Raw genomic sequence first — 23,052 nt, 5'->3', positions numbered from 1 at the left:
TTTCAACATCCGCAAGATTCAATCTCAGCTTTCTCAATGTTGTTTGTTTCATCCGTCCCCAAGTTGCCTTTGTTTTTCCCCCCCCCCCCCCCCTTTTTTTTCAAGGACTCAGATTTCTTAATCAACTATCTTGTTATTAACAAGAAGTCTCTCCATTCTTTTCTGTCAATGTTCGTATCCGGTGATTCTCAGGAAGATTCTAACGGAGCTTCAAGTTCATCATTATTCGTTCTCTTTCTTCTCCGGTGGATTCAATTCGAGTTTTTCAGTGTTGATCATATTCTTTTCTTTGTTTCTAATTCTTACTTATGCCGGTGCACCTCATAATCATTCCCCGCTTGCTATTCAATTGTTCTAGAGTGCTCAAGATATCTCGAAGAATCATGTTTCCACTCTGCATTCGTTCAAGCTCTTTCGAGGATGTTATCTCATTCAAGTCATTTAATTCAACTGGTGCAACCTCTCTTTTAAATCATCTCAACGGTGCTTCTCTTGAGTGGGCCCTAACCCACAGGTCTTTTTCCAGGATCTTACCTGACTCTTCTTATTCTCCCAGAGTTATTCTCAAATCTTCTAAAGTTTGACATAAGAATGAATTGTCATCAGTCAAATGTCTTTCTCCAAGATCTTTCATTTCTTTTCATCGTTGGTTCAACCTTTAAAATCGTCATTCCGGAGTATCTCAACAATTCATGGTGGTGTTTCTCATTGTAATTCTCAGATTTTAAAGACCGAAGAAGATTTTTCCTCTTAATCTTGCTCCTTTCTCTTCAAGATTCATGGTTCTAGTTTGATGCCATCCTCTCATAATTTTTTTGATCATGAGAATTCTTTTCACCTATCTGGAGCAATTCAAGAGTCTTCTCAGTTCGATTATCCGGAGTCCATCAATTCAGGTTTATTCATGCTCAGCTGTCAGTTATCATTCTCCAATCTTACCGGTGCATCATTCAAGTGATCTCTAATCAGTTTGTGATCCCTTCGTTCTCATGTATCTAGATTGTCTCAAGTATCTTCGTTCATTCCACAATTATTACCCGGTGATTCATCCTTTTTACTTCGTTCGTTTTCAATTCTTACGGTGGTTCGTTCAAGAGTTCTCTTTCTTGGTTATCATATCATTTTTTTTGTTGATCCCAAATCCATCTGGTGGTTCGTTAAAGACCTTCCCAAGTTTGCGCTATATCTCTCTTAATCCTTTCTATGAGAATAAGTAGTGTGCCGAATCCATTGATTGTCATCAATTTAAATTGGTGAAGGATAAGCATAATGTAATTCTTATTCTTGTTTCATCGACTAAATTCAATTCCTTATTCCGGAGCCTCATCAAAATTCTCGGTTTCAATTGTTTCATCTTCTCTTCCTGCAATTCCAAGCTCTCTCAATTATATCATCACGAAGATCCATCTAAGTCACTACTGTTGGGGAATGTAGTAATTTCAAAAAAAATTCCTACGCACACGCAAGATCATGGTGATGCATAGCAACAAGAGGGGAGAGTGTGATCTACGTACCCTTTTAGACCGACATCGGAAGCGTTATGACAACGCGGTTGATGTAGTCGTATGTCTTCTCGGCCCGACCGATCAAGCACCGAAACTACGGCACCTCTGAGTTCTAGCACACGTTCAGCTCGATGACGATCCCCGGACTCCGATCCAGCAAAGTGTCGGGGAAGAGTTCCATCAGCACGACGGCGTGGTGACGATCTTGATGTTCTACCGTCGCAGGGCTTCGCCTAAGCACCGCTACAATGTTATCGAGGAGTATGGTGGAGGGGGGCACCGCACACGGCTAAGAGAACGATCACGAAGATCAACTTGTGTGTCTATGGGGTGCCCCCTGCCCCCGTATATAAAGGAGCGGAGGAGGGGAGGGCCGGCCCTCTCTATGGCGCGCCCTAGGGGAGTCCTACTCCCGGTGGGAGTAGGATTCCCCCTTTCCTAGTCCAACTAGGAGTCCTTCCATGTAGTAGGAGTAGGAGACAAGGAAGGGGAAGAGGGAAGAGAAGGAAGGAGGGGGCGCCGCCCCTTCCCCTAGTCCAATTCGGACTAGTCAATGGGGGGGCACGCGGCCTGCCTCTCCCTCTCCCCTAAAGCCCAATAAGGCCCATATACTTCTTCCCTCGTATTCCCGTAACTCCCCGGTACTCCGAAAAATACCCGAACCACTCGGAACCTTTCCAATGTCCGAATATAGTCGTCCAATATATCGATCTTTACGTATCGACCATTTCGAGACTCCTCGTCATGTCCCCGATCTCATCCGAGACTCCGAACTCCTTCGGTACATCAAAACTCATAAACTCATAATATAACTGTCATCGAAACCTTAAGCGTGCGGACCCTACGGGTTCGAGAACAATGTAGACATGACCGAGACACGTCTCCGGTCAATAACCAATAGTGGAACCTAGATGCTCATATTGGCTCCTACATATTCTACGAAGATCTTTATCGGTCAGACCGCATAACAACATATGTTGTTCCCTTTGTCATCGGTATGTTACTTGCCCGAGATTCGATCGTCGGTATCTCAATACCTAGTTCAATCTCGTTACCGGCTAGTCTCTTTACTCGTTCCGTAATACATCATCTCGCAACTAACTCATTAGTTGCAATGCTTGCAAGGCTTATGTGATGTGCATTACCGAGAGGGCCCAGAGATACCTCTCCGACAATCGGAGTGACAAATCCTAATCTCGAAATACGCCAACCCAACATGTACCTTTGGAGACACCTGTAGAACTCCTTTATAATCACCCAGTTACGTTGTGACGTTTGGTAGCACACAAAGTGTTCCTCCGGTAAACGGGAGTTGCATAATCTCATAGTCATAGGAACATGTATAAGTCATGAAGAAAGCAATAGCAACATACTAAACGATCGAGTGCTAAGCTAACGGAATGGGTCAAGTCAATCACATCATTCTCCTAATGATGTGATCCCGTTAATCAAATAACAACTCTTTGTCTATGGTTAGGAAACATAACCATCTTTGATTAACGAGCTAGTCAAGTAGAGGCATACTAGTGACACTCTATTTGTCTATGTATTCACACATGTATTATGTTTCCGGTTAATACAATTCTAGCATGAATAATAAATATTTATCATGAAATAAGGAAATAAATAATAACTTTATTATTGCCTCTTTGGCATATTTCCTTCAGTCTCCCACTTGCACTAGAGTCAATAATCTAGTTCGCATTGCCATGTGATTTAACACCAATAGTTCACATCATTATGTGACCAACACTCAAAGGGTTTACTAGAGTCAATAATCTAGTTCACATCGCTATGTGATTAACACCCAAAGAGTACTAAGGTGTGATCATGTTTTGCCTGTGAGAGAAGTTTAGTCAACGGGTCTGCCATATTTAGATCCGTATGTATTTTGCAAATTTCTATGTCAACAATGCTCTGCACGGAGCTACTCTAGCTAATTGCTCCCACTTTCAATATGCATCCAGATTGAGACTTAGAATCATCTGGATCAGTGTCAAAGTTTGCATCGACGTAACCTTTTGTCACCTCCATAATCGAGAAACATATCCTTATTCCACTAAGGATAATTTTGACCCCTGTCCAGTGATCTACTCTGAGATCACTATTGTACTCCCTTGCTTAACACAGTGTAGGGTATACAATAGATCTGGTACACAACATGGCATACTTTATAGAACCTATGGCTAAGGCATAGGGAATGACTTTCATTCTCTTTCTATCTTCTGCCGTGGTCGGGCTTTGAGTCTTACTCAATTTCACACCTTGTAACACAGCCAAGAACTTCTTTCTTTGACTGTTCCATTTTGAACTACTTCAAAATCTTGTCAAGGTATGTACTCATTGAAAAAACTTATCAATTGTCTTGATCTATCTCTATAGATCTTGATGCTTAATATGTAAGCAGCTTCACCGAGGTCTTTCTTTAAAAAAAAGTCCTTTCAAACACTCCTTTATGCTTTGCAGAATAATTCTACATTATTCCCAATCAACAATATGTCATTCACATATATTTATCAGAAATGTTGTAGTGTTCCCACTCACTTTCTTGTAAATACAGGCTTCACGGCAAGTCTGTATAAAACTATATGCTTTGATCAACTCATCAAAGCATATATTCCAACTCTGAGATGCTTGCACTAGTCCATAGATGGATCGCTGGAGCTTGCACATTTTGCTAACACCTTTAGGATTGACAAAACCTTCTGGTTGCATCATATACAATAAATCCATTAAGGAATGCAGTTTTGTTTATCCATTTGCCAGATTTTATAAAATGCGGCAATTGCTAACATGATTCGGGCAGACTTAAGCATAGATACGAGTGAGAAACTCTCATTATAGTCAACACCTTGAACTTGTCGAAAACCTTTTGTGACAATTCTAGCTTTGTAGATAGTAACACTACTATCAGCGTCTGTCTTCCTCTTGAAGATCCCTTTAATCTCAATGGCTTGCCGAACATCGGGCAAGTCAACCAAAGTCCATACTTTGTTCTCATACATGGATCCTATCTCAGATTTCATGGCCTCAAGCCATTTTGCGGAATCTGGGCTCATCATCGCTTCCTCATAGTTCGTAGGTTCGTCATGGTCAAGTAGAATGACCTCCAGAACAAGATTACCGTACCACTCTGGTGCAGATCTCACTCTGGTTAACCTACGAGATTCGGTAGTAACTTGATCTGAAGTTACATGATCATCATCATTAGCTTCCTCACTAATTGGTGTAGTAGTCACAAGAACAGATTTCTGTGATGAACTACTTTCCAATAAGGGAGAAGGTACAATTACCTTATCAAGTTCTACTTTCCTCCCACTCACTTCTTTCAAGAGAAACACTTTCTCTAGAAAGGATCCATTCTTAGCAACGAATGTTTTGCCTTTGGATCTGTGATAGAAGGGGTACCCAACAGTCTCCTTTGGGTATCCTATGAAGACATATTTCTCCGATTTGGGTTTGAGCTTATCAGGATGAAACTTTTTCATATAAGCATCACAATCCCAAACTTTAAGAAACGACAACTTCGGTTTCTTGCCAAACCATAGTTCAGATTATGTCGTCTCAACGGACTTAGATGGTGCCCCTTTTTAACGTGAATACAGTTGTCTCTAATGCATGATCCCAAAACGATATTGGTAAATCGGTAAGAAACATCATAGATTGTACTATATCCAATAAAGTACGGTTATGACGTTCAGACACACCATTATGTTGTGGTGTTCCAGGTGGCATGAGTTTGTGAAACTATTCCACATTATTTTAATTGAAGACCAAACTCGTAACTCAAATGTTCGTCTCTGCGATCAGATCGTAGAAACTTTATTTTCTTGTCACGATGATTTTCGACTTCACTCTGAAATACTTCAAACTTTTCAGACTTATGTTTCATCAAGTAGATATACTCATATCTGCTTAAGTCATCTATGAAGGTCAGAAAATAATGATACTTGTCGCGAGCTTTAATATTCATCGGACCACATACATCAGTATGTATGATTTCCAACAAATCTGTTGCTCGCTCCATTGTTCCGGAGAACGGAGTCTTTAGTCATCTTGCCCATAAGGCATGGTTCGCAAGCACCAAGTGATTCATAATCAAGTGATTCCAAAATCCCATCAGCATGGAGTTTCTTCATGCGCTTTACACCAATATGACCTAAACGGCAGTGCCACAAATAAGTTGCACTATCATTATTAACTTTGCATCTTTTGGTTTCAATATTATGAATATGTGTATCACTACGATCGAGATCCAATGAACCATTTTCATTGGGTGTGTAACCATATAAGGTTTTATTCATGTAAACAGAACAACAATTTATTCTCTTACTTAAATGAATAACCGTGTTACAATAAACATGATCAAATCATATTCATGCTCAACGCAAACACCAAATAACACTTATTTAGGTTCAACACTAATCCCGAAAGTATAGGGAGTGTGCGACGATGATCATATCAATCTTGGAACCACTTCCAACACACATCGTCACTTCACCCTTAACTAGTCTCTGTTTATTCTTCAACTCCCGTTTCGAGTTACTAATCTTAGCAACTGAACTAGTATCTAATACTGAGGGGTTGCTATAAACACTAGTAAAGTACACATGAATAACATGTATATCAAATATACTTATGTTCACTTTGCCATCCTTCTTATCCGCCAATCACTTGGGGTAGTTCCGCTTCCAGTGACCAGTCCCTTTGCAGTAGAACCACTTAGTCTCAGGCTTAGGTCCAGACTTGGGCTTCTTCACTTGAGCAGCAACTTGCTTGCTATTTTTCTTGAAGTTCCCCTTTTTCCCTTTGCCCTTTTCTTCAAACTAGTGATCTTGTCAACCATCAACACTTGATGCTCTTTCTTGATTCCTACCTTCATCGATTTCATCATCATGAAAAGCTCAGGAGTCATTTTCGTCATCCCTTGCATACTATAGTTCATCACGAAGTTCTACTAACTTGGTGATGGTGATTAGAGAATTCTGTCAATCACTATCTTATCTGTAAAATTAACTCCCACTTGATTTAAGCGATTGTAGTACCCAGACAATCTGAGCACATGCTCACTAGTTGAGCGATTCTCCTCCATCTTTTAGCTATAGAACTTGTTGGAGACTTCATATCTCTCAACTCGGGTATTTGCTTGAAATAGTAACTTCAACTCCTGTAACATCTCATATGGTCCATGACGTTCAAAACGTCTTTGAAGTCCCGATTCTAAGCCGTTAAGCATGGTGCACTAAACTATCAAGTAGTCATCATATTTAGCTAGTCAAACGTTCATAACGTCCGCATCTGCTCCTGCAATAGGTCTGTCACCTAGCAGTGCATCAAGGACATAATTCTTATGTGCAACAATGAGGATAAACCTCAGATCACGGATCCAATCCGCATCATTGCTACTAACATCTTTCAACACAATTTTCTCTAGGAACATATCAAAATAAACACAGGGAAGCAACAACGCGAGCTATTGATCTACAACATGATTTGCAAAATACTACCAGGACTAAGTTCATGATAAATTTAAGTTCAATTAATCATATTACTTAAGAACTCCCACTTAGATAGACATCCCTCTAATCTTCTAAGTGATCACGTGATCCAAATCAACTAAACCATGTCCGATCATCACGTGAGATGGAGTAGTTTCATTGGTGAACATCACTATGTTGATCATATCTACTATATGATTCACGCTCAACCTTTCGGTCTCCATGTTCCGAGGCCATATCTGTATATGCTTGGCTCGTCAAGTATAACCTGAGTATTCCGCGTGTGCAACTGTTTTGCACCCGTTGTATTTGAACGTAGAGCCTGTCATACCCGATCATCACGTGGTGTCTCAGCATGAAGAACTTTTGCAACGGTGCATACTCAGGGAGAACACTTCTTGATAATTAGTGAGAGATCATCTTAAAATGCTACCGTCAATCAAAGCAAGATAAGATGTATAAAGGATAAACATCATATGCAATCAAAATATGTGACATGATATGGCCATCATCATCTTGCGCCTTTGATATCCATCTCCAAAGTATTGTCATGATCTCTATCATCACCGGCATGACACCATGATCTCCATCATCTTGATCTATATCAATGTGTCGTCACGTGGTCGTCTCGCCAACAATTGCTCTTGCAACTATTGCTATCGCATAGCGATAAAGTAAAGCAATTATTGGGCGCTTGCATCTTATGCAATAGAGAGACAACCATAAGGATTTTTCCAGTTGCCGATAACTTCAACAAAACATGATCATCTCATACAACAACTTATATCTCATCACGTCTTGACCATATCACATCGCAACATGCCCTGCAAAAACAAGTTAGACGTCCTCTACTTTGTTGTTGCAAGTTTTACGTGGCTGCTACGGGCTTAGAAAGAACCGTTCTTACCTACGCATCAAAAACCACAACGATAGTTTGTCAAGTTGGTGCTGTTTTAACCTTCGCAAGGACCGGGCGTAGCCACACACGGTTCAACTAAAGTTGGAGAAACTGACACCTGCTAGCCACCTGTGTGCAAAGCACGTCGGTAGAACCAATCTCGCGTAAGCGTACGCGTAATGTCGGTCCGGGCCTCTTCATCCAACAATACCGCCGAACCAAAGTATAACATGCTGGTAAGCAGTATGACTTATATCGCCCACAACTCACTTGTGTTCTACTCGTGCATATGACATCTACGCGTAAAACCTAGGCTCGGATGCCACTGTTGGGGAACGTAGTAATTTCAAAAAAAATTCCTACGCACACGCAAGATCATGGTGATGCATAGCAACGAGAGGGGAGAGTGTGATCTACGTACCCTTGTAGACCGACAGCGGAAGTGTTATGACAACGCGGTTGATGTAGTCGTACGTCTTCACGGCCCGACCGATGAAGCACCGAAACTACGACACCTCCGAGTTCTAGCACATGTTTAGCTCGATGACGATCCCTGGACTCCGATCCAGCAAAGTGTCGGGGAAGAGTTCCGTCAGCATGACAGCGTGGTGACGATCTTGATGTTCTACCGTCGCAGGGCTTTGCCTAAGCACCGCTACAATATTATCGAGGAGTATGGTGGAGGGGGGCACCACACACGGCTAAGAGAACGATCACGAAGATCAACTTGTGTGTGTATGGGGTGCCCCCTGCCCCCATATATAAAGGAGTGGAGGAGGGGAGGGCCGTCCCTCTCTATGGCGCACCCTAGGGGAGTCCTACTCCCACCCGGAGTAGGATTCCCCCTTTCCTAGTCCAACTAGGAGTCCTTCCATGTAGTAGGAGTAGGAGACAAGGAAGGGGAAGAGGGAAGAGAAGGAAGGAGGGGGCGCCGCCCCTTCCCCTAGTCCAATTCGGACTAGTCAATGGGGGGGCGCGCGGCCTGCATCTCCCTCTCCCGTAAAGCCCAATAAGGCCCATATACTTCTTCCCCCGTATTCCCGTAACTCCCGGTACTCCGAAAAATACCCGAACCACTCGGAACCTTTACGATGTCCGAATATAGTCGTCCAATATATCCATCTTTACGTCTCGACCATTTCGAGACTCCTCGTCATGTCCCCGATCTCATCCGGGACTCCGAACTCCTTCGGTACATCAAAACTCATAAACTCATAATATAACTGTCATCGAAACCTTAAGCGTGCGGACCCTACGGGTTCGAGAACAATGTAGACATGACCGAGACACGTCTCCGGTCAATAACCAATAGCGGAACCTGGATGCTCATATTAGCTCCTACATATTCTACGAAGATCTTTATCGGTTAGACCGCATAACAACATACGTTGTTCCCTTTGTCATCAGTATGTTACTTGCCCGAGATTCGATCGTCGGTATCTCAATACCTAGTTCAATCTCGTTACCGGCAAGTCTCTTTACTCGTTCCGTAATACATCATCTCGTGACTAAATCATTAGTTGCAATGCTTGCAAGGCTTATGTGATGTGCATTACCGAGAGGGCCTAGAGATACCTCTCCGACAATCGGAGTGACAAATCCTAATCTCGAAATACGCCAACCCAACATGTACCTTTGGAGACACCTGTAGAGCTCCTTTATAATCACCCAGTTACGTTGTGACGTTTGGTAGCACACAAAGTGTTCCTCCGGTAAACGGGAGTTGCATAATCTCATAGTCATCGGAACATGTATAAGTCATGAAGAAAGCAATAGCAACATACTAAACGATCGAGTGCTAAGCTAACGGAATGGGTCAAGTCAATCACATCATTCTCCTAATGATGTGATCCCGTTAATCAAATAACAACTCTTTGTCTATGGTTAGGAAACATAACCATCTTTGATTAACGAGCTAGTCAAGTAGAGGCATACTAGTGACACTCTGTTTGTCTATGTATTCACACATGTATTATGTTTCCGGTTAATACAATTCTAGCATGAATAATAAACATTTATCATGAAATAAGGAAATAAATAATAACTTTATTATTGCCTCTAGGGCATATTTCCTTCAACTACAAGCATTCACCTTGTGCTTTCAACTTCTCTTTCTTTTCGTTTGATCATTCTTTCATTACCTGCGTTCTTCATGAAGGTTCTACATGATGGTTTCATCAATGATTTAATTCATTCTCGAAGTGTTCATCAAGATTCTTTTCAGAGGAGCTCAAGCTTTCTTCATCTTGTAATCCGGAGTGCAATTCATTCTTCCGTACCATTTAAGGTGCTGCTATGTCATTCTTGATAATTTGAGTTCATGTTTCATGATTCACATGTCGTTAAGAATGAGATATTTTAAATCCATCAATCTCTTCTTTGGAGTTATCTTGGGTTATATTTCACCTAAATCCTTCCCTAAGGATTGTTGCTATCTATGGTGCTTATAAAGGACCCAAGTTCTTCTTTATCCTCCCGGTGAAATACTTTCTCGTCTCCTTCTTCATATCAATCCAATTCTTTTCCCATGAGTGGCAGGTTGTGACCTCATAATTTGAGATGTATTCCACAAGACCATATCAAGCTTATCCTTTCGTTGTTGGTTTCCCAACAACTCCGTTCGACCCTTCTCCTAAAGATGCCTCTTCAAGCTCTTTTGTGGCAGAAGTTGGCATTTTCTTCTCCATTCTCCTATCTCAATTATCTATCTTCTATTCTTTTGTTCCGGAGGCATTGTGATGTTGCTCTCTTCTACCCATCTTCTTGTTTTGTCATGATAGTGTTCTTTTCTTTGCTTATCCATTCAAATTTTGCATCCCTTCTCAACCGGAGTGTTGTCCAAATTATATCATTCTTATTCTTTCTCTATATCGTTTTAACCGGAGTGTTGTGACCTTTTTTCTCAAGTTCTTTTCGCCTTATCAAGTCTTTCATCTCTTTTTCAACCGAAGTGCTACCCGTATCGGCTCTTTCTTTTCCTCTTTCTTTACAAAGTGTCTTCAACTTCGTTCATCTCCGTTTATTCTATTCTTGGAAATGGCTTAACCTTTCAAGGTTCTTTGGTCTCACTCATTTTTCAAAGAAGCAACTTAGTTTTACCTCTTATCTTCCTCTTATTTTTCCCTCCGGTGCCATCCTAGATCTCGGGACGAGATCCTCTCGTAGTGGTGGAGTGTTGTAACTCCTCGAGACCGATGTGCGAGGTGTCTTCTAGTTATTCGCTGTTGTTGCCATGTCATTTTCTTGCGTGCTGCATCTTGCCATGTCATGTGCATTGCATCATCATGTTTTCAAAACATGCATCCGTCCGGGTCTCCACGTTCCTTCTGTTGTCCGTTCCGAGCCCAGACACACTCGCACGCGCCTGCGGCACGTCCGAAATATTATTTTTATAAGTGGCTAGATAATGTTCTTGGAATGGGATGAAACTTGGCGTGTGGTCTTATTATAGTGTCGATAGACCGCCTGTCAAGTTTCATCGCATTTGGAGTTCGTCTGATAGCCCAACCGTTAAACTATAGCAGCATTATAGCCGGGCACACGTCGGACGTTTTCAGTCTCCGGAAACAGTCGCCAGGCCTCCCTCTCTTGTCTTCTCTCAGCTCGAGATCGTCTACACAGCTCACTACCTGCCGCCAGGCCTAACCTAGGCTCTCTCGTCAGTCCGCGGACCTCCTCGCGCGCGCGTCCGAAAGCTGTCCCGGACCCGATCCGGCCAGTCATCACCGTTGTGTCCGGATCATCCCCAAACATCTGACAAACGTCTCCGTTTTGTTAATTGGACTTCCTAACATATTTTTCTCGACCGCCCGATTATGATCGGAGGGACGAGATCGCCCCTAATCTAACCCACTCACTATATAACTAGTCAAACCCTAGATCCTAGGAGGGCTGTCCCATCCAATCCTTCTCCCCGCCACCACCCCTCTCCCACCTTGGGATCCTCCCGATGCATCCATCCACCGACCAGCCGCTCCTGATCTTCCTCGCCTTCCGTTCCCCACCAACCAGCACACAGCCTCCCGCTTCTCTCGTTCCCGAGAGCGAGGAGTTCCCCGGCCCCGATCCAGCGCCTGATCCCCGCCTCCTCTATATGCTAGCTCGCCGGAGCAGATTTCCTTTCTACCTCGCGCCCCTTCTCTTTTTCTTTCCCCCCGTTGCGGTCTCCTCCCTCTCATGATCTCTCCCTCTCTGTCTTCATGGACTCGAATCAGCGAGCCGCCAGGGGCACCCGAAGCATGGACCTCCGATGCCGAGCCGCCGACCAGCAACCCCGACGTCGTCAGGAACTGCCAGCACCGCCCATGGTCTCGCCTCCGGCCAGAACGGGCCGTCCCCGACCTCCACCGCTGCGGATCCGCCTCCCCAGCCATCCCGCGCACTGAACCTCGCCGGAGACGCGCTAGGCCGCCGCCGTCGTCCTGCTCCAAGGCGAAGCGCGGCCCGCTCGATCCTCTGCTTCATCGACCTGCTTCACTTCCCCTTGAGCCAGATCCGCGCCAAGGCCCAGCTCGCCTCGATCCGATCTCCACGCGCAGCCCAGCGCCGCGCCAAGCCCGTAGCCCCGCTAACCTCTGCTTCCACTTCTTCGAGCAGGAGCGCTCGTCCAAGTCACGTGGCGCCTTTGTTCGAGAGGAGGACGACGGGGTCGACTCCCCCGTTGACTGCGCCGCATCCACAAGAGTTCGTCGGGTGGGATCAAAAGCCCAGCTGCGCGCCCTGCGGTTCTCCCTCCTCCACCGAATGGGCCGAGGCCCATGGTGAGCCTCCAGTGCCCCTTCAACTGTTGGGCCAGGCTGCAGATTCGGCCCAGTGTATATCTTTTTCAGATCTGCGATTTTGTCTTTTATTCCAGAGATGACTGTTTTACAGAAAAGCCCTTGTTGATACTGCATTTAATAACTTCACAACCGTGCACCGGATCTAAATAAATTATATATGAAAGTTTCTTAGATTTTTGTCTAGTTTAATAATATGAAACTTTCATCCATGTTAAAAATGTTTAAGATGATGTTTGCATATATTTTGCTCCTATGTCATGTTGAAATGATTTAATTCATAACTTAATAACCGTAGCTCGGTTTTAAATAATCTTTATATGTAAATGGGGTGGAAAAATGCCTAGTTCAACATGGTGTACTTATTTTGCATGTTTAATAACTCTAAAATTGTGTTTAGGGCAGAACAATACCAAACCTTAAAATATGCATATGGGGTTTTACCGGAATTGTTGTTGTTTCCGGCCTCATTTAAACTTGCTTAAATGTTTAGTTTGCTTATGCTTCACCCCTTGCCATGCTAAACAACATTTAATATTGTTGAGTACCTAAACGAGATCGAACTAAATAATGGGATGTGGTGTTTTGTCAATATGCATCCCGATGCACATTGAGCTCCACTTAATTTGTAGGATTGTTTGTGCTTTTTTGCCATGCCATGCCTCATTAAACCGGACATGCATCATACTTGTTTGCACATCATGCCATGCTTATGTGATGATTGTTTACTATGTTGTTTGCCTTCTTTCCAGTGTACTTCTTCTCGGTAATCCGGTAACGTCGTGTTTGTGAGGATCTGCTCGGCTATGTGCGTTTGTCTTCTTCATGGACTCGTTCTTCTTCCTTGCGGGATCTCAGGCAAGATGACCATACCCTCGAAATCACTTCTATCTTTGCTTGATAGTTGCTCGCTCTTTTGCTATGCCTATTCTGCGATACCTACCACTTGCTTATCATGCCTCCCATATTGTTAAGCCAAGCCTCTAACCCACCTTGTCCTAGCAAACCGTTGTTTGGCAATGTTACCGCTTTGCTCAGCCCCTCTTATAGCGTTGTTAGTTGCAGGTGAAGATTGAAGTTTGTTCCTTGTTGGAACATGTATATTTTGTTGGGATATCACAATATCTCTTATTTAATTATTGCATCTATATACTTGGTAAAGGGTGGAAGGCTCCGCCTTATGCCTGGTGTTTTGTTCCACTCTTCCCGCCCTAGTTTCCGTCATATCGGTGTTATGTTCCCGGATTTTGCGTTCCTTACGCGGTTGGGTTATAATGGGAACCCCTTGATAGTTCGCTTTGAATAAAACTCCTCCTGCAAGGCCCAACCTTGGTTTTACCATTCGCCACCTAGCCTTTTTCCCTTGGCAGTCACGCATCCCGAGGGTCATCTTTATTTTTACACCCCCGGCCAGTGCTTGTCTAAGTGTTGGTCCAACCCAGAGCACCGTGCGGGGCCGTCCCTTGGCAACTTGGGTTACGTTGGCTCCCATATGCTTAGCTTATCCGGTGTGCCCTGAGAACGAGATATGTGCAGCTCCTATCGGGATTTGTCGGCACAGCGGGTGGTCTTGCTGGACTTGTTTTACCATTGCGGATGTCTTGTAACCTGGATGCCGAGCCTGATCGGATTGTTTTGGGAGAAGGAATATCCTTCGTTGACCGTGAGAGCCTGTGATGGGCTAAGTTGGGACACCCCTGCAGGGATTTGAACTTTCGAAAGCCGTGCCCGCGGTTATGGGAAAATGGGAATTTGTTAATGTCCGGTTGTAGAAAACGTGAAGTTGATCATAATTAAAATACATCAACCGCGTGTGTAGCCATGATGGTCTCTTCTCGGCGGGGTCCGGAAGTGAACACGACATTGGAGTTATGCTTGACGTAGGTTGTTCTAGGATCACTTCTTGATCATAGTTTCTCGTCGATGCTTTGCCTTCTCTTCTCACTCTCATTTGCGTAAGTTAGCCACCAAATATGCTAGTCGCTTGCTGCAGCTCCACCTCATACTTTTGCCCTTCCTATAAGCTTAAATAGTCTTGATCGCGAGGGTGTGAGATTGCTGAGTCCCCGTGACTCACAGATACTTCCAAAACCAGTTTGCAGGTGCCAATGTTACCGAGAAGGTGACGCAACCAAGCTCAAGGAGGAGCTCAATGAAGATCTTGTCCTTTGTCTTGTTTCGTTTTTAGTTGATCAGTAGTGGAGCCCAGTTGGGGTCGATCGGGGGACCTTGTTGCATTTGGGGTTGTTCTTTATTTTGGTTTCGTAGTCGGACCTTGATTGTATTTGGATGTTGTAATGCTTTATTCATGCAATTGTGTGAATTGGCGATTGTAAGCCAACTATGTTTCTCTTTCCCTTTATGTATTACATGGGTTGTGTGAAGATTACCTCACTTGCGACATTGCTTTCAATGCGGTTATGCCTCTAAGTCATGCTTCGACACGTGGGAGATATAGCCGCATCGAGGGCGTTACAAGTTGGTATCAGAGCCTTCCCTGACCTTAGGAGCCCCCTGCTTGATCGTATCGCTGGCGTTATTGAGTTTATAAATGTTTTGAGTCATTTAGGATTATATATATCGGAGAGTTAGGACTTCTTTTTACTCCTCAGTCCCTACATCGCTCTGGTGAGGCATCCTGATGTAGAGTTTTGACACTTCTCTTCTCAAATTTCACTAAAAAAAATTTTAGGATCACGCGGGTATCTTGGAATCGTTCCGATGGTTTTGTGACGAGAACATTGTTCTTGGTGCCTCCTGTCATTTAGGGGTTGTGGCAGTGTCCCGGGGAGTTGAGCTCCGAGGTGTTGTCGTCACAATTTTATCGTTGCAGTTCTGGAATACCTGAGTTTAGTTTCGCCGACATCGAAAATCTCTTTTATCCAGTTGTTGGTGAGATAACCTCGACGCCACCCAGTACTGGGGCGGGAGTTCGGGAGTATTGCCATAACTCGTATAACGGATGCTTTTCAAAGGTTGAGGTAAACAATTTCCGAAGGTTTCTTGGTTATGTGTTGAAGGATGGATACAGTTGGATGTAGGATTGTGTAGTTTTGGGTGAGATATTATGCTTCCCCTGTATCGCCAACACCTGATTGCATAACTGGAAAATTTCAGGAGTTTATAAGTGGGAATTCAAGTAGCTCTTAGGATATCTTTCCGACAGATGTATGATATGAAATTGGGGTTCGACGTCTAGTGGTCCGCCTATCCACGGTTGGTTTTACAGTAGTCTCGTTGTGTCTTAAAGAGTCCTTGGCTATGCCGACACGGGGACACTTCGTATGTCATGTGCACTGCCTTGTACATGATGGTGCTGTACGATCGAGCCCGTGTAGGCCCCACCACGACTTCGGACGAAATCTCTATCATATGTTTGTTTCGGCTTATTCTGCAAGCCAATCCTTTGTTTTGTTTTGAGTTGTGGTATTCGAGTTGCTTCGAAGTCAAATGTTGATTCCATCCCTTGTCCAAGTGGTGTTCTCATACTCCGATGTGAATACCAATCCTTCTTGATCATCAAGATTGTTTTGTCAACCCTGTTCAACCGGTGTGTTTTCTCTTCAAGCGGATCCGTTCATTTTCAACATCCGCAAGATTCAATCTCAGCTTTCTCAATGTTGTTTGTTTCATCCGTCCCCAAGTTGCCTTTGTTTTCCCGCCCACCCACCCTTTTTCTTCAAGGACTCAGATTTCTTAATCAACTATCTTGTTATTAAGGAGAAGTCTCTCCATTCTTTTCCGTCAATATTCGTATCCCGTGATTCTCAGGAAGATTCTAACGGAGCTTCAAGTTCATCATTATTCGTTCTCTTTCTTCTCCGGTGGATTCAATTCGAGTTTTTTAGTGTTGATCATATTCTTTTCTTTGTTTCTAATTCTTACTTATGCCGGTGCACCTCATAATCATTCCCCGCTTGCTATTCAATTGTTCTAGAGTGCTCAAGATATCTCGAAGATTCATGTTTCCACTCTGCATTCGTTCAAGCTCTTTCGAGGATGTTATCTCATTCAAGTCATTTAATTCAACCGGTGCAACCTCTCTTCTAAATCATCTCAACGGTGCTTCTCTTGAGTGGGCCCTAACCCACAGGTCTTTTTCCAGGATCTTACCTGACTCTTCTTATTCTCCCGGAGTTATTCTCAAATCTTCTAAAGTTTGACATAAGAATGAATTGTCATCAGTCAAATGTCTTTCTCCAAGATCTTTCATTTCTTTTCATCGTTGGTTCAACCTTTAAAATCGTCATTCCGGAGTATCTCAACAATTCATGGTGGTGTTTCTCGTCGTAATTCTCAGATTTTGAAGACCGAAGAAGATTTTTCCTCTTAATCTTGCTCCTTTCTGTTCAAGATTCATGGTTCTAGTTTGATGCCATCCTCTCATAATAGTTTTGATCGTGAGAATTCTTTTCACCTATCTGGAGCAATTCAAGAGTCTTCTAAGTTTGATTTTCTGGAGTCCATCAATTCAGGTTTATTCGTGCTTAGCTGTCAGTTATCATTCTCCAATCTTACTGGTGCATCGTTCAAGTGATCTCTAATCAGTTCATGATCCCTTCGTTCTCATGTATCTAGATTGTCTCAAGTATCTTCGTTCATTTCACAATTATTACCCGGTGATTCATCCTTTTTACTTCGTTCATTTTCAATTCTTATGGTGGTTCGCTCAAGAGTTCTCTTCCTTGGTTATCATATCATTTTTTTTCATTGATCCCAAATCCTTCTGGTGGTTCGTTAAAGACCTTCCCAAGTTTGCGCTATATCCCTCTTAATCCTTTCTACGAGAATAAGTAGTGTGATGAATCCATTGATTGTCATCAATTTAAATTGGTGAAGGATAAGCATAATGTAATTATTATTCTTGTTTCATCGACTAAATTCAATTCCTTATTCCGGAGCCTCATTGAAATTCTCGGTTTCAATTGTTTCATCTTCTCTTCCTGCAATTCCAAAGTCTCTCAATTATATCATCACTAAGATCCATCTAAGTCACTACAAGAATTCACCTTGTGCTTTCAACTTCTCTTTCTTTTCGTTTGATCATTCTTTCATTAACTGAGTTCTTCATGAAGGTTCTACATGATGGTTTAATCAATGATTTAATTCATTCTCGAAGTGTTCATCAAGATTATTTTCAGAGGAGCTGAAGCATTCTTCATCTTGTAATCCGGAGTGCAATTCTTTCTTCCGTACCATTTAAGGTGCTGCTATGTCATTCTTGATAATTTGAGTTCATGTTTCATGATTCACATGTCGTTAAGAATGAGATATTTTAAATCCATCAATCTCCTCTTTGGAGTTATCTTGGGTTATATTTCACCTAAATCCTTCCCTAAGGATTGTTGCTATCTATGGTGTTTATAAAGGACCCAAGTTCTTCTTTATCCTCCTGGTGAAATACTTTCTCGTCTCCTTGTTCATATCAATCCAATTCTTTTCCCGTGAGTGGCAGGTTGTCACCTCATAATTTGACATGTATTCCACAAGACCATATCAAGCTTATCCTTTCGTTGTTGGTTTCCCAACAACTCCGTTCGACCCTTCTCCTAAAGATGCCTCTTCAAGCTCTTTTGTGGCAGAAGTTGGCATTTTCTTCTCCATTCTCCTATCTCAATTATCTATCTTCTATTCTTTTGTTCCGGAGGCATTGTGATGTTGCTCTCTTCTACCCATCTTCTTGTTTTGTCATGATAGTGTTCTGTTCTTTGCTTATCCATTCAACCGGAGTATCATGTTTTCTTTCGAGCTCTCTAATCTTATCAAATTTTGCATCCCTTCTCAACCGGAGTGCTGTCCAAATTATATCATTCTTATTCTTTCTCTATATCGTTTTGACCGGAGTGTTGTGACCTTTTTGCTCAAGTTCTTTTCGCCTTATCAATTCTTTCATCTCTTTTTCAACCGAAGTGCTACCCGAATCGGCTCTTTCTTTTCCTCTTTCTTAACGGAGTGTCTTCAACTTCGTTCATCTCCGTTTATTCTATTCTTGGAAATGGCTTAACCTTTCAAGGTTCTTTGGTCTCACTCGTTTGTCAAAGAAGCAACTTAGTTTTACCTCTTCTATTCCTCTTCTTTTTCCCTCCGGTGCCATCCTAGATCTCGGGACAAGATCCTCTCGTAGTGGTGGAGTGTTGTAACTCCCCGAGACCGATGTGCCAGGTGTCTTCTAGTTATTCGCTATTGTTGCCATGTCATTTGCTTGCGTGTTGCATCTTTCCATGTCAACATGTGCATTGCATCATCATGTTTTCAAAACTTGCATCCGTCCGGGTCTCCACGTTCCTTCCGTTGTCCGTTCTGAGCCCAGACACACTTGCACGCGCCTGCAGCACGTCTGAAATATTATTTTTATAAGTGGCCAGATAATGTTCTCGGAATGGGATGAAAGTTGGCGTGTGGTCTTATTATAGTGTAGATAGACCGCCTGTCAAGTTTCATCGCATTCGGAGTTCGTCTGATAGCCCAACCATTAAACTATAGCGGCATTATAGCCGGGCACACGTCGGACGTTTTCGGTTTCCGAAAACAGTCGCCGGGCCTCCCTCTCTTCTCTTCTCTCAGCTCGAGACTGTCTACACAGCCCACTACCTACCGCCAGGCCTAACCTAGGCTCTCTCGTCAGTCCGCGGACCTCCTCGTGCGCGTGTCCGAAAGCTGTCCCGGACCCGATCCGGCCAGTCGTCACCGTTGTGTCCGGATCATCCCCAAACATCTATAAAACATCTCCTTTTGTTAATTGGACTTCCTATCATATTTTTCTCGACCGCACGATTACGATTGGAGGGACGAGATCGCCCCTAATCTAACCCACTCACTATATAACTAGTCAAACCCTAGATCCTAGGAGGGCTGTCCCATCCAATCCTTCTCCCCGCCGCCACTCCTCTCCCACCTTGGGATCCTCCCGATGGATCCATCCACCGACCAGCCGCTCCTGATCTTCCTCGCCTTCCGTGCCCCACCAACCAGCACACACCCTCTCGCTCCTCTCATTCCCGAGAGCGAGGAGTTCCCCGGCCCCGATCCAGTGCCTGATCCCCGCCTCCTCTATACGCTAGCTCGCCGGAGCAGATTTATTCTCTACCTCGCGCCCCTTCTCTTTTTCTTTTCCCCAGTTGCGGTCTCCTCCCTCTCATGATCTCTCCCTCTCTGTCTTCAGGGACTTGAACCAGCGAGCCGCCAGGGGCACCCGAAGCATGGACCTCCGATGCCGAGCCACCGACCAGCAACCCCGACGTCGTCAGGAACTGCCAGCACCGCCCATGGTCTCGCCTCCGGCCAGAACGGGCCGTCCCCGACCTCCACCGCTGCGGATCCGCCTCCCCAGCCATCCCGTGCATTGAACCTCATCAGAGACGTGCTAGGCCGCCGCCGTCGTCCTGCTCCAAGGCGAAGCGTGGCCCGCTCGGTCCTCTGCTTCGTCGACCTGCTTCACTTCCCCTTGAGCCAGATCCGCACCAAGGCCCAGCTCGCCTCGATCCGGTCTCCACGCGCAGCCCAGCGCCGCGCCAAGCCCGCAACCCCGCTGACCTCTGCTTCCACTTCTTCGAGCAGGAGCGCTCATCCAAGTCACGTGCTGCCTTTGTTCAAGAGGAGGACGACGGGGTCGACTCCCCCGTTGACAGCGCCGCATCCACAAGAGTTCGTTGGGTGGGATCAAAAGCCCAGCTGTGCGCCCTGCGGTTCTCCCTCCTCCACTGAATGGGCCGAGGCCCATGGTGAGCATCCGGTGCCCCTGCAAATGTTGGGCCAGGCTGCAGATTCGGCCCAGTGTATATTTTTTTCAGATCTGCGATTTTTTCTTTTATTCCAGAGACAATTGTTTTACAGAAAAGCCCTTGTTGATCATGCATTTAATAACTTCACAACGGTGCATCGGATCTAAATAAATTATATATGAAAGTTTCTTAGATTTTTGTCTAGTTTAATAATATGCAACTTTCATCCATGTTAAAAATGTTTAAGATGATGTTTGCATATATTTTGCTCCTATGTCATGTTGAAATGATTTAATTCATAACTTAATAACCGTAGCTCGGTTTTAAATAATCTTTATATGTAAATGGGGTGGAAAAATGCCTAGTTCAACATGGTGTACTTGTTTTGCATGTTTAATAACTCTAAAATTGTATTTAGGGCAGAACAGTACCAAACCTTAAAATATGCATATGGGGTTTTACCAGAATTGTTGTTGTTGTTTCCAGCCTCATTTAAACTTGCTTAAATGTTTAGTTTGCTTATGCTTCACCCCTTGCCATGCTAAACAACATTTAATATTGTTGAGTTCCTAAACGAGATCGAACTAAATAATGGGATGTGGTGTTTTGTCAATATCCATCCCGATGCACATTGAGCTCCACTTAATTTGTAGGATTGTTTGTGATTTTTTGCCATGCCATGCCTCATTAAACCGGACATGCAACATACTTGTTTGCACATCATGCCATGCTTATGTGATGATTGTTTACTATGTTGTTTGCCTTCTTTCCAGTGTACTTCTTCTCGGTAATCCGGTAACGTCATGTTTGTGAGGATCCGCTCGGCTATGTCCGTTTGTCTTCTTCATGGACTCGTTCTTCTTCCTTGCGGGATCTCAGGCAAGATGACCATACCCTCGAAATCACTTCTATCTTTGCTTGATAGTTGCTCGCTCTTTTGCTATGCCTATGCTGCGATACCTACCACTTGCTTATCATGCCTCCCATATTGTTAAGCCAAGCCTCTAACCCACCTTGTCCTAGCAAACCGTTGTTTGGCTATGTTACCGCTTTGCTCAGCCCCTCTTATAGCGTTGTTAGTTGTAGGTGAAGATTGAAGTTTGTTCCTTGTTGGAACATGGATATTTTGTTGGGATATCACAATATCTCTTATTTAATTATTGCATCTATATACTTGGTAAAGGGTGGAAGGCTCAGCCTTATGCCTAGTGTTTTGTTCCACTCTTGCCGCCACAGTTTCCATCATATCGGTGTTATGTTCCCGGATTTTGCGTTCCTTACGCGGTTGGGTTATAATGGGAACCCCTTGACAGTTCGCTTTGAATAAAACTCCTCCAGCAAGGCCCAACCTTGGTTTTACCATTTGCCACCTAGCCTTTTTCCCTTGGGAGTCGTGCATCCCGAGGGTCATCTTTATTTTTAAACCCCCGGGCCAGTGCTTGTCTAAGTGTTGGTCCAACCCAGAGCACCGTGCGGGGCCGTCCCTTGGCAACTTGGGTTACGTTGGCTCCCGTACGCTTAGCTTATCGGGTGTGCCCTGAGAACGAGATATGTGCAGCTCCTATCGGGATTTGTCGGCACAGCGGGTGGTCTTGCTGGACTTGTTATACCATTGTCGAGGATGTCTTGTAACCTGGATGCCGAGCCTGATCGGATTGTCTTGGGAGAAGGAATATCCTTCGTTGACCGTGATAGCTTGTGATGGGCTATGTTGGGACACCCCTGCAGGGATTTCAACTTTTGAAAGCCGTGCCCGTGGTTATGGGCAGATGGGAATTTGTTAATGTCCGGTTGTAGAAAACCTGAAGTTGATCTTAATTAAAATATATCAACCGCGTGTGTAGCCGTGATGGTCTCTTCTCGGCGAGGTCCGGGAAGTGAACACGACGTTGGAGTTATGCTTGACGTAGGTTGTTCTAGGATCACTTCTTGATCATAGTTTCTCGTCCGTGCTTTGCCTTCACTTCTCGCTCTCATTTGCGTATGTTAGCCACCAAATATGCTAGTCACTTGCTGCAGCTCCACCTCATACTTTTACCCTTCCTATAAGCTTAAATAGTCTTGATCGCGAGGGTGTGAGATTGCTGAGTCCCCGTGACTCACAGATACTTACAAAACCAGTTGCAAGTGCCAATGTTACCGAGAAGGTGACGCAACCAAGCTCAAGGAGGAGCTCGATGAAGATCTTGTCCTTTGTCTTGTTTCGTTTTCAGTTGATCAGTAGTGGAGCCCAGTTGGGGTCGATCGGGGGACCTTGTCGCATTTGGGGTTGTTCTTTATTTTGGTTCCGTAGTCGGACCTTGATTGTATTTGGATGTTGTAATGCTTTATTCATGTAATTTTGTGAAGTGGCGATTGTTAGCCAACTATGTTTCTCTTTCCCTTTATGTATTACATGGGTAGTGTGAAGATTACCTCACTTGCGACATTGCTTTCAATGCGGTTATGCCTCTATGTCGTGCTTCGACACGTGGGAGATATAGCCGCATCGAGGGTGTTACAAGTAATTTGTTCACCCACCATAGAATACTTATGCTCTTGAGAGAAGCCACTAGTGAAACCTATGGCCCCCGGGTCTATTCTCATCATATCAATCTCCATCACTTTAATCTTGCTTTGCTTTTTTACTTTGCTTTTACTTTTTACTTTGCA

The sequence above is a fragment of the Triticum urartu genome, chromosome 1, assembly GCF_003073215.2.
Source record: "Triticum urartu cultivar G1812 chromosome 1, Tu2.1, whole genome shotgun sequence".
NCBI lineage: Eukaryota > Viridiplantae > Streptophyta > Magnoliopsida > Poales > Poaceae > Triticum > Triticum urartu.
Note: the sequence above shows the minus strand (reverse complement) of the source record.